The sequence below is a fragment of the Pseudophryne corroboree genome, chromosome 12 (genome assembly GCF_028390025.1).
Source record: "Pseudophryne corroboree isolate aPseCor3 chromosome 12, aPseCor3.hap2, whole genome shotgun sequence".
In the NCBI taxonomy this organism is placed as follows: Eukaryota; Metazoa; Chordata; class Amphibia; order Anura; family Myobatrachidae; genus Pseudophryne; species Pseudophryne corroboree.
In genome coordinates this window covers 25,687,112-25,704,308 of record NC_086455.1, presented here as the reverse complement: position 1 = coordinate 25,704,308, position 17,197 = coordinate 25,687,112, and the positions used below count along the sequence as shown (strand labels likewise).

General features: G+C 48.3%; 1 protein-coding gene across 2 annotated transcripts in view; it reads left to right on the top strand.

Annotated features, from left to right (window-relative positions):
* BRF1 (BRF1 RNA polymerase III transcription initiation factor subunit) overlaps window positions 1-17,197 on the top strand; it is a 463,462-nt gene that overhangs the window by 135,655 nt on the left and 310,610 nt on the right. The gene's annotated exons all lie outside the window — the stretch shown is intronic.

The following is a 17,197-nucleotide window of genomic DNA, read 5'->3' as shown; positions in this document are numbered from 1 at the left end:
AGAATATGTCGGCGCCATACATAAAGGCTAATGATGTTGTTCTAGGTTTCAGCACATATCTATTACAATCAACATCACATTGTACATGGGCAGTAACAATTTGTACTGGGAGAAATGTATTGAGCCGTGATTTGTTGAAGCAATTTGTTCTTTAAGGATTTTTGACGATTTACAATTCATCTAGTTTTAGTAAAGAACCCCCTCCCCCCCCCCGAAATGATCTAACCAGCATTTTCACATCGACAAGCCACAAATCACAAAGAGGTGACAGGTCAGAAAGCTTGAACGCATCGTCCTTTGCAGCATTATTGCCCGTGAATCTGCGCATCAGTCCTGGTCCACCGGTGAGGCCCAAATGTATGTATTTTTATAAAGGAAGTACATAAACTTTTTTCTTATTTATCCTGGTACCAGCAAGTGCCCAAGCAGACGTGGGTGCACAAATGTTCAGAGCCCCCTCCACAAACCGCAGGTGCTATGGCTTAATGCTAGGCATTTAAAGTTGCATCTGAGGCAATTTGGGATAATATCTCCCCCCCCCCCCCCCCCTGCCGGCATTCTACCGCTGGGATTCCGGAGTCTGTACTCTGACCGCCGGGATCCTGGGCGCCGGCACACCGTTACCAACCCGTAAAATCTAGTTGGCTGGGAGAGTGCAATCACCGGGAATATGTGGTGGTTCTACATTCAGGAATACCAGTATTTGATACATTTTGCCCATAGAGTTTGTTAAACATGTTTTGGGTGACAGTAATACAAATACCTGTCAGAATACCTAAGCCACAGTCCGGACAAGGTCAGGGGCCGACACAGGCATCCCGACCGTTAATATAGCGGGTGGGTTAGGCACCAGTGGGGGGTGGGTGTGTGTGTGGGGGGGGGGGGGGGGGGAGGTTAGGGCTAGGCTGCGGAGAGGCAGAGTTAGGGTTAGGCACCCTTGGGGTGGGGGGAGGTTAGGGTCAGGCTGCGGAGAGGCAGAGTTAGGGTTAGGCACCCTTGGGGTGGGGGGAGGTTAGGTTCAGGCTGCGGAGAGGCAGAGTTAGGGTTAGGCACCCTTGGGGTGGGGGGAGGTTAGGGTCAGGCTGCGGAGAGGCAGAGTTAGGGTTAGGCACCCTTGGGGTGGGGGGAGGTTAGGGCTAGGCTGCGGAGAGGCAGAGTTAGGGTTAGGCACCCTTGGGGTGGAGGGAGGTTAGGGTCAGGCTGCGGAGAGGCAGAGTTAGGGTTAGGCACCCTTGGGGTGGGGGGAGGTTAGGGTCAGGCTGCGGAGAGGCAGAGTTAGGGTTAGGCACCCTTGGGGTGGGGGGAGGTTAGGGTCAGGCTGCGGAGAGGCAGAGTTAGGGTTAGGCACCCTTGGGGTGGGGGGAGGTTAGGGTCAGGCTGCGGAGAGGCAGAGTTAGGGTTAGGCACCCTTGGGGTGGGGGGAGCTTAGGGTCAGGCTGTGGGAATGGAGGAGGTAAATAATTCTCTCCTGTTGGGATTTCAGGATGCCCGTGTCAATATTTTGACTGTCGACATCCTGTCCGCCGGGACATCATACTGAACCCGTTTTGAAGCAATGAGTTGTGTTTTTGATGGTTACAAGTCTGAAGTAAGCAGGTGATTGCAAGCTCCTGCAAACAGGCTGATCTTACTTTCTATTTAACTAAATTTTAATTTTGTTCCGGTCTGTTCAGTTTCACTCTCATTATACGACAATGTGGGTTATGTTGGTGCTACAGAATAAATAAAGGATCATGTGAAAGTTTAGTGATAGACTTGTAGTTGGAGAGTTTATAACGTAACTGCTTATATGTGAAAAGGGTGATGGTGGAAGGGAGAAGAGGTGCAGATGCTTTGGTAATGATACAATTGGGTGTAAGGAAGGGGAAGCGTGGCCTTTGTTATTGTGTGATTACATCCGTAGGTCACTCACTAACCCCATGCCTTGTGCTGTTCATTTATATATTATAGTGACTGCATTCCAAGTTAAGAAGCACAAAATCTACAACACAAGATGCACTATAGAAATGATCCTGGCTTTACCTATGTGCCTGTGGTCGGACCGATGTATTCATTTCACAATTCTATCTATTAAGTCCGACTGCCCTGACTCGGGTAATCCTATTAAAGGCAAAGATGAAGAGCGCTCCATCTGTATAAGCCAGTGCCTTTTGCATGAACATTAATGGGTATATTCAATTAGGGTCAGATCCATTCCGACATGCATTTGTCGGAATGGATCCGACAACCCCTATTCAATCCCATCTCAATTCGATTTTAAAAAAAGTCTAATTGAGATGAGACCTGTGAACGGAGCAGACGGGGGACAGCCGCGGGCAGACGGAGAAGATGAGCGCTGCAGGAGGATGTCTCACAGCTGCCAGACCTCACGGCAGTGTCCACCCGGCTCCAGCAAGCGTGACCTCACTTGCTGGAGCCGGGTGGACGCTGCCGCGAGTGACGCGGCTGTGACACATCCTTCCGCAGCCCTGTGCTGTAGCGCTGCTCTCCCCCGTCTGCCCGCGGCTTTCCCCCCTCTCCTCCTCTAAGGTTCCTCATCTCAGTCCGACATTTTTTTTATGTCTGACTGAGATGGTCGGAAACGGGGCCAAAACCTGTCAAATTTGGCCGTTTCCCTCAAAAGTACGCGAATCGGCAGCTATACCGCCGATTCACGTACTATTCGACAAGTCGAATTCCCCGACTTGGCGAATAAAAATAGCGGGGACTGAATAGGTCGAATCACGATTCGACCTTAAAAAGTCGAAAACTGATGTCTTTTCGACAGACGGCAACTGTCGACCCTGAATATACCCCTAAGAGTGTACAGTTTTGTTGTGGCATGATGAACAATACTCCTTTAAGCAGATCACTCAAATAGGGTATTAGTAAGGATCCTGTAATTCCTATGCAGCGCTGTGAGCGCTTTTCACAGGACAACAATGAAATACTGTACATGGCACGACAAGAAATTCAGGAAGATGAATGTGCTTCCTAGTTTACTCTGACGGTAAAGTAGTTTGCATTGCGTGCATGGAGAAAGTGTCTATTTACCAGTCTGCAAAGTTTTAACTGTTGGCCCGTCCCTATCTGTACGCATGTTTCTTATCCATCATCCTGATCAGTCTGCGCTCATGCCCCAACACTAAACCTGGTACAAAAGACCTGACTGAGAACAGGTGTAATTAGGTGTATATACAACATTACGCCCATACACCCCATTAGGAGTGGAGATCCAGTGGTGTTGGATATGACTGTATCGCCCATGCTTAGATATGCTCGGATCATTGCCTCATTGCCTGGGGCCCACCTCCTCCTCTAGGGATCAGGTTCCAGACTGTGCACTTGAATTATATATTATACATATGCAGTGGCGTAAGTTTGTCCCAGTCGCCTGGAGGCAGGATAAATGTTGGTGCCCACCCCCCAACCCCGCCTCACAGATAAATATAGAGCTAGATAGACAGACAGACAGATAGATAACTAGAGCAGTGGGGCAGCACTTAAGGCAATATTAATAATTGGGCTGGCTAGCTCTGGTGACAAGGCTCCTAAGTCCCCAGTGCGTCTGTCCACTCACAGTCAGGCAGCTGAACTCCGTCCTGTCCCTCCTCCCAGCATGCCATGCTGGGCCAGCAGCTGAATTGGAGAATGCTGATTGACCTCATCACCCACCAGCGCCGCAGGGTAGGATTAAGAGGGGGTTTAGGGTAAGGCTGCGGGAGGGTAGGTGAGATTAGGGGGAAGGTTAGGGCAAGGCTGCAGGAGGGGAGGTTAGGGCAAGGCTGCGAGAGGAGAGGTTAGGGCAAGGCTGCGAGAGGGGAGGTTAGGGCAAGGCTGCGAGAGGGGAGGTTAGGGCAAGGCTGCGAGAGGGGAGGTTAGGGCAAGGCTGCGAGAGGGGAGGTAAGGGCAAGGCTGCGAGAGGGGAGGTAAGGGTTGGCAAACATTTTGCTGGCTGTCGGGATACCGATGCCGGAATCCCGACAATTGGTGAGTCCCCACTCGGGTGGTGGTCCAAGCCCCCGCCCGAGGGAAAATATCACCCTGATGAGTGCAGTGAGCACGCGAGGCGACACGCTGCGCTCGCCACTGGTATTCTGGCTGTTGGGATCCTGGCGTCGGCCTCCTGGCTGCCGGAATCCCGACAGCTGGCATATCATACTGAAACCAGGGTTAAAGGGTAAGGCTGTGGGATAGGAGGTTATGGTGCGGGGGGTGGGAGAGGTTAGGGTAAGGCTGTGGGAGGGGGGTTGGGATTAGAGGTTAAGGTAAAGCTGTGGGAGGGGAGGTGGGGTTAGGCTGTGGGAGGGGTGGTTAGGGTTCAGGGTGGGGGGGAATAGGGTAAGACTGCAGGAGAGGAGGTTAGGGGAGAGGTTAAGGTAAGGCTGTGGGACGGGTGGTTAGGTACCATGGGGATGGTTAAATGCAAGGTTATTTAGCCCACTTTATACTTAGATTGAACCTGTAATGCTCCTGTGCAGGACTGCACAGCCTGGGCTACACATGAAAGTGAGGGCAAGTATGGGCTGGTGGCACTACACTCAGGAGTCCCCTCCCTTGCAGTAAAAGCCCTGCTTGCCAATACTGGCTTTACTACGTGCCTGATGAGACAGACTGTTACATGATCTTGGTGTAGCAGGTTATCTGTCTCTCACTGCAGCTCACTCATTGCTCCTATTTACCTGCTTCTCCCCTGCTCTTTACAAGCTACATGCCTTTCTACTCCCACAGACCTGTGTGAGCTGCTGGCAGGTGAGTCTTCATGCCTGGCATAGGCAGGGAAGTGATGAGGGAGGAACACGCTGAGGAACTCCCAGCTCTGGCTGGTAGCTGCTCCTCAGCTCCACCTCACACAAGCTGCTCAGTGTGGGCGGGTGCCTATGCCTGCAGGGTGCTTGTTACCTGGTGTGGTAGAAGCTGCAATGGAAGCTGTCTGAGTGCCTGGCTGGGAGGTCAGGACTCGGACTCCCACGAGGCTGCTTCTGCTGATGATCATCACATCCACGGGTCAGAGGAGCATGTGATGGGCTCTTCTCCAATCAGGTCCCAGCACATCCTCCTCTGGCCCCTTTGCGGAGTCTCCTGGGGTTTGTTACCCAGTAGTGCATTGCAGATTCCTGTGTGCTCTGTGCTGTGCCCCGATCCTGTAGCTGAACACTGCATACTGCTACAAAGGCAATCGGCAGACGGGCCTCTTAAATCTGGTAGTCCTCCTCTCTAGTATGATTAGATGTCTTTGAGATGGGTGGGTGGGTGGGCGTAATATATTGATTCAGTCTGACTAATTTTACGCAATCCGCTGTGGGCACAGTGGAGTAGAGGTGGAGCCCGGCGGCAGCCGACTCCACTGTCTCCAGGAGTTCCGCCTCTGTACATATGTTACCTTATACTGTTCAGGACTATGGTGCATGTTCTACAGTACATTGCTGTTATTAATCTGCTACATTATCATGCATAGACTAGCAGTGTTTACTATATATATTTATCAAGGGGCCCAGACCATGCACTCTCTTAGAGTTAGGAAAACCAATATGGTGGCTAGCCACACCCCCTCTGGAGACTGGCCACACCCCTAAGCATGAGCCACTACCACTGCATTCCTGCGGTGAGCACTTCATGGACCTGTCTAACTCTGGCGTCGCACACATTCTTTGTCCACATATTGCACTTAGGTCCTGGCCTATTAGCATTAACGACCTCTATAAATAGTGTCCACCGTGCATCTGCTCCAGTACAGTATGTGCAAGCAAACAGTAAAGCCCCGTACACACGGGGGGACTGCTCACTTCACACAGCAGTGAAATGAGCAATGTGCTAGATTGTCATGCATGCAGGCAAATCTAGTACCGGCGATAGCGACGCGCATACACATGGAGAGATCCGTGGTTAATTTCTAAGCAATCTAGTCAGACTGCGTAGAAGTTTTAAGCACGGATCTCTCCGCGTACACCCCCCTTTAGTATACAACAGGTTCCTGGGCGCACACAGAGTGCCTGCGTGTTCCACTAGCATCAGTCCTGTGAACTGAGATGTTAACGACCATTGTTGCATGAAATTTAGTTTTCCTTGTTTCTGCGGATTGCGGCTGGCTTATCTCGTACAGAGGCAGTAACTGTGGAAATCTGCTTTCCTCCAGCGCTCCGTTCAGTTCCCTCTCCGCGGTCGCCACTTTCAGGTTTTTAAATAAAATAATGTTTATAAATGCATTCATTAGAGCATGTCCAGAAATTAATTTTTTTAGGAGTGTATTTGGAGCTTCAAACACCCTATTTTTCTGTGTTCTGAAGTGTTTTGCACCTAATTCTAGAAAAACCCCTCACATGTGGAACACGCTCAATAGAAACAGAATTTTACGGCGTGCTGGTACCTAAGCGGTTAAACCGTCGGACTGTATGATAATGGTATGCTGGCAGTGGAGAGGTTACACATTACCTGCTGTGAGGGCAGCGCTGATTAATGAGTTCCCCCATACACTGCAGCTTGTGAAACTTTCATTTGCCAGGGCCTGTGATTTATGACACCTGTTAGCAGTCTCCCTGGGTTGGTAGGAGTGTGCTGTCTAGCCAGTGTCTCTCTGCTCAGGGTCTATGTAATGGTGTGTGTACACTGAAAGGGGAGTAAATCTGATTCATATCCCTGAATTGCCAGAGCACACCTGAGTCAGTGTGTTGGCTTTCCCCCTCCAGTGGCTGTCTTGGCTCCTCCGTGGCTCTCCTTTTTCTTCTCATAAAGCTGTCACTATTAAACAGTCTCTACCTTACAAGAGTAAGTTCTGCCCTTCATAATGTTAGATAAAATGCTGCGCTGTTACTTTGCAATGAGCAAATACTCGAATGCCTGACACTGTGTGTACGGCTTGCAAGACTGAGCGAACCTGCTCCCCTTTTTCTGCGGACTGTCATCCTTTGATGCCTTTCAGTAGTCTGGTGTCTCTGGAGGAACTATGCTAAATCAGAAACTGATTAATGTAGAGTGCAGGGAAATATATATTCCTTGCCCATACTAAGCACACCACTGCTAAAATGCTGGATTTCTCCTTATAGGAGATGTTTTTTCAAATATATATTTGCAAATTGATAATCCTTTTTTGTTCTCTCTGTTTTAAAGTTCTATGAATGCTCATGAAAACTTTTTTTTCTTTTAAATGTGTATTATTTTAGCATTTATTAATCATTGCACAGTTCCTTGGTTTCCCTGAATTTTACAGTAGCTGAATGTTCAGCAATAACGTAAGATTATTTGCGTGGCATTATGTTACTATATATGTTCCCTTAAAGCAGGGGCGGGGAACCTCCGGCCCGCGGGCCGTATAAGGCCCGCAAAGCCGTTTGTTCCGGCCCACCCGCTGCTATGTGTCAGTGAGACACGCCGCCACTCAGTCCGGCGGCGGCATGTCTTAGCTGTCAGGGCCGGGAGGACAGCGCAGCTACATGTCTGGCAGCGGCGGGTAGGATCTCAAACCAGCCGCCAGTTCGTGAGCCAATTTGGAGCCGCCGCTGCCGGTCCGCAAGCTCTGATTGGCTCACGAACCGGTGGCAGGTTTGAGATCCTACACGCTGCCGCTGCCCGACATAGCTGTGCTCTCCTCCCTGCTCTGAACTCCTGACAGCTGAGACACGCCGCTGCCGGACGGAGCAACAGCGGTGAGCAGCACAGTGGGGTGGGTGGGCACTGTAGGGGCATTTGTGTATCTGGCGCTGTAGGGGCATTTGTGGATCTGGCGCTGTGGCGGCATTTGTGTATCTGGCACTGCACTATTTAGGGCATATGTGTATCACGTCCCATTTATTTGGCCACACCCATTTTTTGGCACACGTGCCTTCGGCGCGCACTCTCAGTACCTCTAAGGGGCAGAACTACTGGCGGACAGGGTCATTTTTAAGTTGATAATTTTTGTATGGCCCCCGAAGGATTTTATAAATATCCAAATGGCCCTTGGTAGAAAAAAGGTTCCCCACCCCTGCCTTACAGCATCCATCGACTATAGAAGTCTCTCTTAAAGGGCCTAAAAACCGTTCATATCTTTCAGTGTGGATGCATCAACGACAAAAGATGCGCGTACCCCCAATCGTTCATCATTGATCGATCATCGTTGATAGATGCCAGTCAGTTTGGACGATATAGATGTATGTACTCTCAAATCGTCCAAATTAACCATCGATGTAGTCCAGTGTGTAGAAAAATCGACCATCGTTAATATTGTTGGTCGAAAACATCGCCCAGTGTGTAGGCTCCTTTACTCAATGATAAAAGCCTAATGTAGTGGTTCTCCAACTCTCTTCCGGACCCCGAACAGGTCCCCTAGAAGAGGCGCAGGAGTACTCAGTACTCACTGACACAGGTGGAGCTTATTGTTTCAGTGTCAATTCTTTGAGGACACCTGAATGGTTTGGTTTCCTGAGGCCTGAATTTGAGACCCTGTGGCCTTTTGCTTCCAGTATATATGTGGTTTTCGATATGCTACTTCCACTTCTTTGTAAGCAGAGCACCCTTTGTAAACATAGGGATCATTAGCCCTTACGTTAAATAGATATTTTCAGAATTGAAACTGTAAAATATGTTGCTTTACGATCAGTCACTTTAGTCATCGGTCACATCATCATTTAGTCATCAGTCACATCAGATATTTAGTTTCTGGTTCATTTTATACTATGCTAGTTCTCTGCATACAATACACGGCACCCCTTGTGATAGGGCTGCGTTGCCCCCGCACAAAACATCATTATTCATGACGTTCCTATTTAGTAATTACAGTATAAAAGTCTCGTTTTGTGCTGATGACCTAGTTATGCAACAAAGCAGACACATCGGCAAGGGTTTAAAGGACTGAGGTGCAGGGTACGGGTAGACCCCCGGCAGGGGAGGGCGGAACAACTGTAGTCAGCACAATGATTGATGATCTAGGTGTAGAAGAAGAATGGTTAAGAGTGAGAAGTAAAGATGGGTAAACAATGTAATAATGCATTGGGGAAAGTTGCGGGGGGAGAGAGGTGGCAATTGGCACCATATTAGTCATTTGTGAAACCTAATCTGGGTACAGATTATTCTCTGGAAGGTCATAACTATATTACATTGTGCTACCTAAGACGGTTTATGGTATAAATTGCAAAACATACCAGGAAAGACTAGAGGATATGAACATAAGTGGTTTACAGCACAGAGGTGGGTATGCCATACGCATTCAAATATATCAAGGGTTGTAGGTAGTACTGTAGGACCAGCAAGAAAGCATTAGAAGACACACTATAAACTGGCTGGTAACTATGCCTAGGAGAAGGTGAGTAAAACGGGCCTAATTCAGACCTGATCGCAGCAGCAAATTTGTTAGCTAATGGTCAAAACCATGTGCACTGCAGGGGGGCAGATATAACATGTGCAGAGAGTTAGATTTGGGTGGGTTATATTGTGTCTGTGCAGGGTAAATACTGGCTGCTTTATTTTTACACTGCATTTTAGATTTTCGTTTGAACACACCCCACCCGAATCTAACTCTCTCTGCACATGTTACATCTACCCCACCTGCAGGGCACATGGTTTTGCCCATCTGTTAACAAATTTGCTGCTACGATCAGATCTGAATTAGGCCCAGTGTCTTCACTGAGAGGGTGGTTTATAGGTTGAATAACCGTTACTGCCTATCAAAAAAGGAGTTGAAAGCAAATACCATGGATGAATAAAAAGAGGACATGGGGTAAAAAGATAGCCAGCCAGCCCCCCCCCCCCCCCCCAACAAACTAACATTCAAATCATTTGTGAGGTTATTAAGGCATACTCAAACGCTGTGCTTCTAAATTGTCAGATCTGTCCAATTTGGCCGTTCATGTGTGAGAATTGGGAAAACTCAATAATTCCTTTTCGAATACAAAAATCCCAGGTCCGACCTGGCATTTGGAACACTGTTTCAATTCGGGACAGACCCCGTTCACACTGCTGCTCCAACCCGGGTTATTCCTGGGTCAGCATCATCTACACTGCACAAAGTTAACTGTTTTGCAGGCACTTGGAGGTCATCAGATCTCCAAGTGCTGGAGATTTGGCTCTTCCAAAGCTGTACACAGGATTCGGCTCTGTCACTCATTCACACTGCCCCTTAATCTGGGTCTTTCCCACGTCCAGCCCTGCAAGCTAACAAACTAATTACCTCATTGATGGTTATACTGTAATGCATTCAGTAGTAAATGTATGAAACATCAATGTGGGGTGGATACCGCCCCCCCCCCCATTTATGACAGCGACTGTGTGTGCCCAGTGAGCGCCCCTGTCATTATTAGATAGCAGAGCAATGTAAGAAAGGTCGGTTGCACTGACCGTTCCAACACCTGCAGCTGTTGATTTTCGACAGCTGCAGGTGTCGATGCCCTATCTCCACAGCCAGGGACCGCGCTGGCTGTGGCGGGTGCCGGCTCCGGGCTACATGTGAGATCTCGACATGCCCAGTGAGCCGGCAGGGACGACAACTCTGAACTAGGCATCACCGGAGGGGGGGGCTTTTTCACTCCCCCTCCCCGGCAGCTGAGATGTTAAAACATCTCGGCGCTAGTGCTTCCCGCTTCGCCTCGGTAAAGAGGCGAAGAAGGAATAGTGATTCCGGTACGATATGTGCCAGTATCATACATTTCTCCGGCAGGGTCCACAAGTTATCCACAGGATAACATTGGGATATGATGGAGCGACAGCGGATTGGCACCAAACGATCACAAGCTTTCTGGCCTCCCAGGATGCAACTGGCTCCGTCCATATATGACTCACTCAAATCAGTTTTTTGTTTGGTGCGGTAGGAGCCGGACCATGGTCACAGGGCTGCTGTGTTTGGCAGCCCTAAGCTTTATTATGTTATTTTTATAGTCTTACTACATTGTTTTGAATGATCTTTCCTAACAGCGTCTTACACGCATATTGGAAAGAGTCGCTCCAACAACTCTCCGCCGGGTCGTAACAATGCTTACCCACGGTACAAGTGCTGTCTCGACAGGCATCTGTGTCGGATATACTAGCAGGTCCAGCAGACATTACCAGGCTGTGGCCGGAGCACAGGGAGGAGGTAAGGCAGAGATTTTCAACCTTTTACAACTCGCTGCACACTGAACAAGATTTAAGTATTGTTAAGGCACATTCAAAAATAATGGTGATGCATGGTACAGTTGCGTGTCCTAGGATGTCATGTCGCAGCTTCTCCATAGGTAACGCCTGAGTCACATCTGAGAAAGCCAGAAGAGCCCAACACTGCCCGGGTCCAAAATAAGAACTGGCTCTGCAACCACTAAACCCACCAGTATTGATCGTTCCAGGGCCTCAGTAGCGGCAAAACACTGACGGACCTGGCTGTGCTAATATGGCGGCACACCTGGAGACTGCTCAGGGCACACTAGTGTGCCACGGCACAGAGGTTGAAAAACACTGAGGTAAGGCATCGATTCCGCTTAGAAGGGGAATACGGACACAGCGGGTGGTCTTCAGTATGCCGGCTGTCGGGATCCCGGCGCACAGTATACCGGCGCCGGGATCCCGACAGCCGGCATACCGACACTTATTCTCCCTTGTGGGGGTCCACGACCCCCCCTGGAGGGAGAATAAAATAGCGTGGCGCGCGTAGCGAGCCCGCAAGGGGCTCATTTGCGCTCGCCACACTGTCGGTATGCCGGCGGTCGGGCTCCCGGCGCCGGTATGCTGGTCGCCGGGAGCCCGACCGCCGGCATACTATACTACACCCGGACACAGCCGCTATTCTTTGTCATAGGTTTTCAGAATTATTGTGATAAACTGTTTAATTTGGTAATCTGTAATTACGTTCGCCACTGAGCGCTACAAAGAGTAATGTTGCAGATTAAAACGTTATTTGCTGTTTTGTGCATGATAGCTGTCTGCGAGACTTTGAGCTAAATCCTATTAAGTGGCCAACCGCTGGCATGCTTTATGTCCCAGGTTGGCGGAACTCTTGTGGAGCCTGTTGCACATCCTATTACCAGCCACTTCCTATGGCGTTGTCTGGGATGAGCTCATTATTTCTCTGATTCATCCTCTCTTCTGCCTGTGAAATATGGTGGTGATTTTGATTTAATTGTTGAATGGGAAGATTGTATTCTCAGCTTTAATTTGGTCCATACAATTAATTGCAGAGGGACGACACCGCAGCGCTGTCTGGCTTCAGCTCATCTTCATCTTGTTGTTGTTTTCATTGCCTGCCCTTCCCCTGGCCCCGTGTGTGTGTGTTTCCTTTTTATTGTAATTTAAGGGACTTGCAGACTCCTACACCTCAGTGCCTGCAATATTAAACAAGTGTTTTTAATTAAAGATCTGCTTGTTTGAGTGCCAATTTATTAAGGTCGTTTGACCTCTCTGCTTGCTACAAGTGAATGCAGACCTTCATGTTTGTACAGCTCCTTCCTTTGAAATGTTTCACCCCCCACAATGACTTGTGGGATATTGGCAAACTGTTCCTAGCAATGACTCAAACCTTCTCTCGGAGGAGCGCCTGTATATCATCTCTGGCTCCGTCCATGAAGTTATCGCTATGCGTTCCAGGACACTGCAGCAATCTAGGCTGGAAGGAAAAGCTAATTTTCTTTAAATATGAATGAAAATAAAATAAGGAACCGTGAAAATGTTATGTTTGGTTTATTGGATTCTGAGAGACTGTTTATTGGTTGTTATTATTTAATGGAAAGTCCTATTATACATTCTGTTATTCAATATTTATTACCAGTTATTTATTAACCGCCAGTGGTGCAAGTACCACAAAATTTCTTAGTGGTACTGTGTGCCCCCACAGTGCCAGGGACGCACGTGCCCCCACAGTGCCAGGTGCGCCCGTGCCCCCACAGTGCCAGGTGCGCCCGGTACATGCCCCCACTGTGCCAGGTACGTACATGCTCCCACGGTGCCAGGTATGCCCCTACGGTGCCAGGTATGCACACTGTACCTGGCACTGTGGGGAGATACATATGCGCCCCCCCAGTGCTGCCGAACACACTGCTGCCGCTGGCTGCTGTGTGTAAGGGGAGGAGAGCGCAGTGCGCGCCTCTCCCACTCCTCAGTGCTCAGTCTGGTCTCCGGCGGCGAGTATCTAATCAGGTGTCTGTTTGTGAGCCAATCAGGAACCGCAGCTGCCGGTCCACAAGCTCTGATTGGCTAACGAACCAGCGCCTCATTAGAGATACGCCGGAGACCGGACCGAGCACTGAGGAGCAGGAGAGGCGCGCACCGCGCTCTCCTACCCTCACACACAGCAGCGGCCGCAAGTATGGCCGGCGGTACTGCATATCGGCTGTCAATTTCTTAACTGGTACATAGTACCGCCATACTTGCAGCACTGTATAGCGCACAAATATTCAGCAGCGCTTTACAGAGAATATCTAGCCATTCACATCAGTCTTCTGCCCCAGTGGAGCTTACAATCTATATTCCCTGCCACACGTGCACGCACACATTTTCACACTAGGGTTAACCTACCAGTGTATTTTTGTATTGTGGGAGGAAACCGGAGTACTTGGAGGAAACCCACGCAAGCACGGGGAGGATATACAAACCTAACACAGGGCCATAGTGGGAATCGAACCCACGACCTCAGTGCTTTGAGGCAGTAATGTTACCCATTCCACCATCTGCATTTCCCAAATTCTATATTTGTAGTGGTATTTGGGGGAGAAGGACACGGCTTTGGGAGAATTTAGTAGGACAGAGGCTGCTGTCACTTCTGATAAGTATAACGTATACCTGTCACCTATCCGCCCAGGCTGAACTAATACTGATTAGACTTCAAACTATCAGATATTAGAGGCATGTTCTAAATATAAAACTGGTGAATTGGTAGGATCTCCGTGTGGCCTGATTTATATAGGTTTTACTAAATATTTATAGCATATATAATCTGAATGATCCCGTTATAATAATATATAATAGTTCTATATGTATTATGAACTATCCTACTAAATTCACAGGGTTCACCATTTTGTGTAATAGCTGGAGACCCATGAGTTGAAATCCAAGCTACGTCTAGTTGTCACTATAGGGAGTACACAAGGAGGATGTGAAGAACCTTCCATTCTTTACCTTTTCTGTTGTATTTTCTGTGTACTTTTAATTTGCATGATCCTGTGAAGTCGAGTTGAAGTCCGGGTGTGATCTTTGCCTTATATGCTGCATGGTAACTGTGCTCCCACCACATGCGGCTCCAGGTAAATGTAGCTATAGTCTGTGTGGCAGCTGCTCCCAGGAGAGTATGCAATCCCCAGCAAATGCTGCATGCGGTGTTTGTTGTGTGCTCTAGGTAAGAGGTAGTCTATATAAACCTGTCCAGGGATGAAGCCGTTAGTGAGACAAACCAGTGGAAGGATACAGACCCTGTTGTGACTAGTGGCCAAGGTGTGGGTACTGTGGTGCTCCCAGTGTGCGACCCACCTCAGGCGCCCCGCTACCGCTGACTGCAACCCGGCATATTTCCGGGTTGGTGACGTCAGCAGTGATGCGGTGTTTGGAGATCACATGATCTATCAGCGCCGCCCGTACACAGAGTAAACTGGAAACGGGTCGCATTGACCTGGCTCCCGTTCACACCGCACAGTGAGCCGGTGTTGAACATGAGTTCAACCCTGCTCACGACCAGGGACTCGGTATTTCAACCCTTGCACCTTTCAGACCGCACCTGAACACGGGTTATGCGCACTAATGTGCCAATAACCTGTATTCATAGGTGGCGGTCTGAAAGGGGTAATAGTGTAAAAACAAAACACACACACATGTACACATGCATACAGCCACATGCATACTCATATGTACATACTCATATTTTCATTCAGACACATACAGATACACGTACACATGCATACAGCCACATACATAAACACACATATGTACACAAACATAACACAAAGCTGCCCATCCCCGGGTTGTCTCTGTCCTATGTTACTGGGTTTGAGGGTGCTGGGAATGGCAGGAGACACAAACCGGGGTTCTTTGTGTTCAGGCTTCACAACAGCGGGTTAAGGCAGTAGCCGGCACACAGCTCTCTCTGCTCAGAGTCTCCTCTGCTGGCTGTGCCTGACACGCAGCCATTTACCTCTAGCTTACCTCCCGAGGATTTATTATGGCGCTCCGCTCTCTGCTGTGTCGGGCCGTGGCTGTGTGAAGGGGAGGCGGCACCAACCGTGCTCCACCCTCCCTGTCTGTCTATGTTATGTCCAGACTGAATGACAGTGCCTGTATGGGCTGGGGATTTCACACAGAAACGGCAGCACCACAGCAATTGGAAGGGGAGACAGCAGGACTGTCGTTAGTTGCGGTGATCACAGCGCGTCTTGTGGGACCTGCCAATTTTTCAAAAGGGAGTCCCCTTATTGCTTATGACGCGCTAGAGCGATTATTTGTGAACACTGCATCAGGTGAATTTGTCTTGGGACAAACTGACAGATGGGGAGATGTATGAAACGGTGGATAAATATAAAGTACCAGTCAATCAGCTCCTTACTGTCATTCTTTAAACTCAACTGTTTGCAGAATGACAGGAGCTGATCGGTACGTTATCTATCCAAGCTTTGATGCATCGCCCCAAATTTATGAATTCCCTCAGGTAGCGCTTCCTGCTGCTATTCAAAATGCAGGGTGATCCATTGGTTGAAGCCAATCTATTCTTTACCCGGAAGGGAGTTCCGAACTCCTTTCCCCATGATGGTCAGTATGTGAAATCCCTCTGTACGTAGACACAGTTCAGGAGTGGGAAAGGCGGCTCCATTTATTCCTGGTCTGTGAGAAAAATGAAATCCATCTGTTATCGTTTGCAGTCTGTGAGGGGAAAATGTGAAACTCTGCCCCATAGGAACACAGATGCTGCCCAGCACAGAACCAGGAACAAATTCTCTTCATGTTGTTTAGGGCTCAGTACCGTGGAAATATCACGGCAAAATCGTTAATAATTACTGTGGCGTCTTCCCAAGCCAAAAATACGCAAATGTTGTTTTTAATATGTGAATTTTTAATGCGCTGCTGTTATTGTAAAATAAATAAAATAACAATATGCATGAAGCGGAGACAAGTGCTAGGCACTGTGCCATCTCTGAATCATTATTTACTGTGGAGAACAGGATGCAGAACAGTAATTCATCAGTCAGACTTTTTTAAGTCTACAGACAAGAGGTTCACTCTACAGAACATCAATATGGAGTGCTTAACCCCTTATTTTCCAGTCAGATCAGCTGCTTGCTGCAGTATTCTGCGAAGCTTACAGAGTAGAGAGATATGCAATTCAAAATATGCAGGAAACCTTTATGTGAGTGGAAATTGTGTTCTTTAAAGTTTAAATTGAAGTATAATTCATAGATGGCTATAAAGTACCCACCCCCATCCGTACCCCACTAATTCTCAAACTTTGGGTAAAGTTTGCCTGCACTTTTCCTATTGTTATCTGGCCACACCCCCAATAACTGGCTGCCGCCCCCTAGAACAAACAACCCTATTTCAAAGGGATTATCATATGTGATATGATGTAGCGTAAGATTAATGGTACAGAGATATAAACAATGACTTTGTATACATATGTTTTTTTTTTTTAACTTACCCTAGAGAAATGGAAAAGAGCAGCGTAAATGTGCATTTAACCACTCGCACTTTTCATACTTGGTATTTATGTTTGATATAACAGAAGCATTAGGGTCAAGCCAGGGTAATTGGCTCTGTAGCAGGTAAGTGCTCCTGGCTGAAATGATTTCCACTAGAAGACGAGCTAGTGCATAATGACTCAATTAGATGACAGTTTGGACATTTCCATCCCGATATGTCACGCGTTTCCATTAGTCTGTTTAAGGCCTCTTAGTTTTATCTTTATTTAAAATTGCATTTCAAATTGATGGGGGAAAAAATGTTGCGACTCTGCAGTGAGGAGGACACAAGACGTGCAAGCGAGAGCTGGAGGAGAGATGGAGATATTAAATGGTGAAATGGTCTCATTATTTACTAGACAAGTGATAGGGCAACTTCATACACTACAAGGGCCGCACGGACAGCCCTCTAAAGGACCACACATTACCCATCATTTCCACTAGTCCTCTGTAATAACAAATACACTTTACCGGCGTTCGGGATGCCAGCAGTCAGAAGACAGACTGCGGCATTCCGATGGAGAAAAACACGACAGGGGATTGATTAATATATATACCCACCCTATCCGCAGCCTAACCCTCCCTGGGAGTGCTAAACCTACCCCCCCCCCCTTCATCCGCAGCCTAAC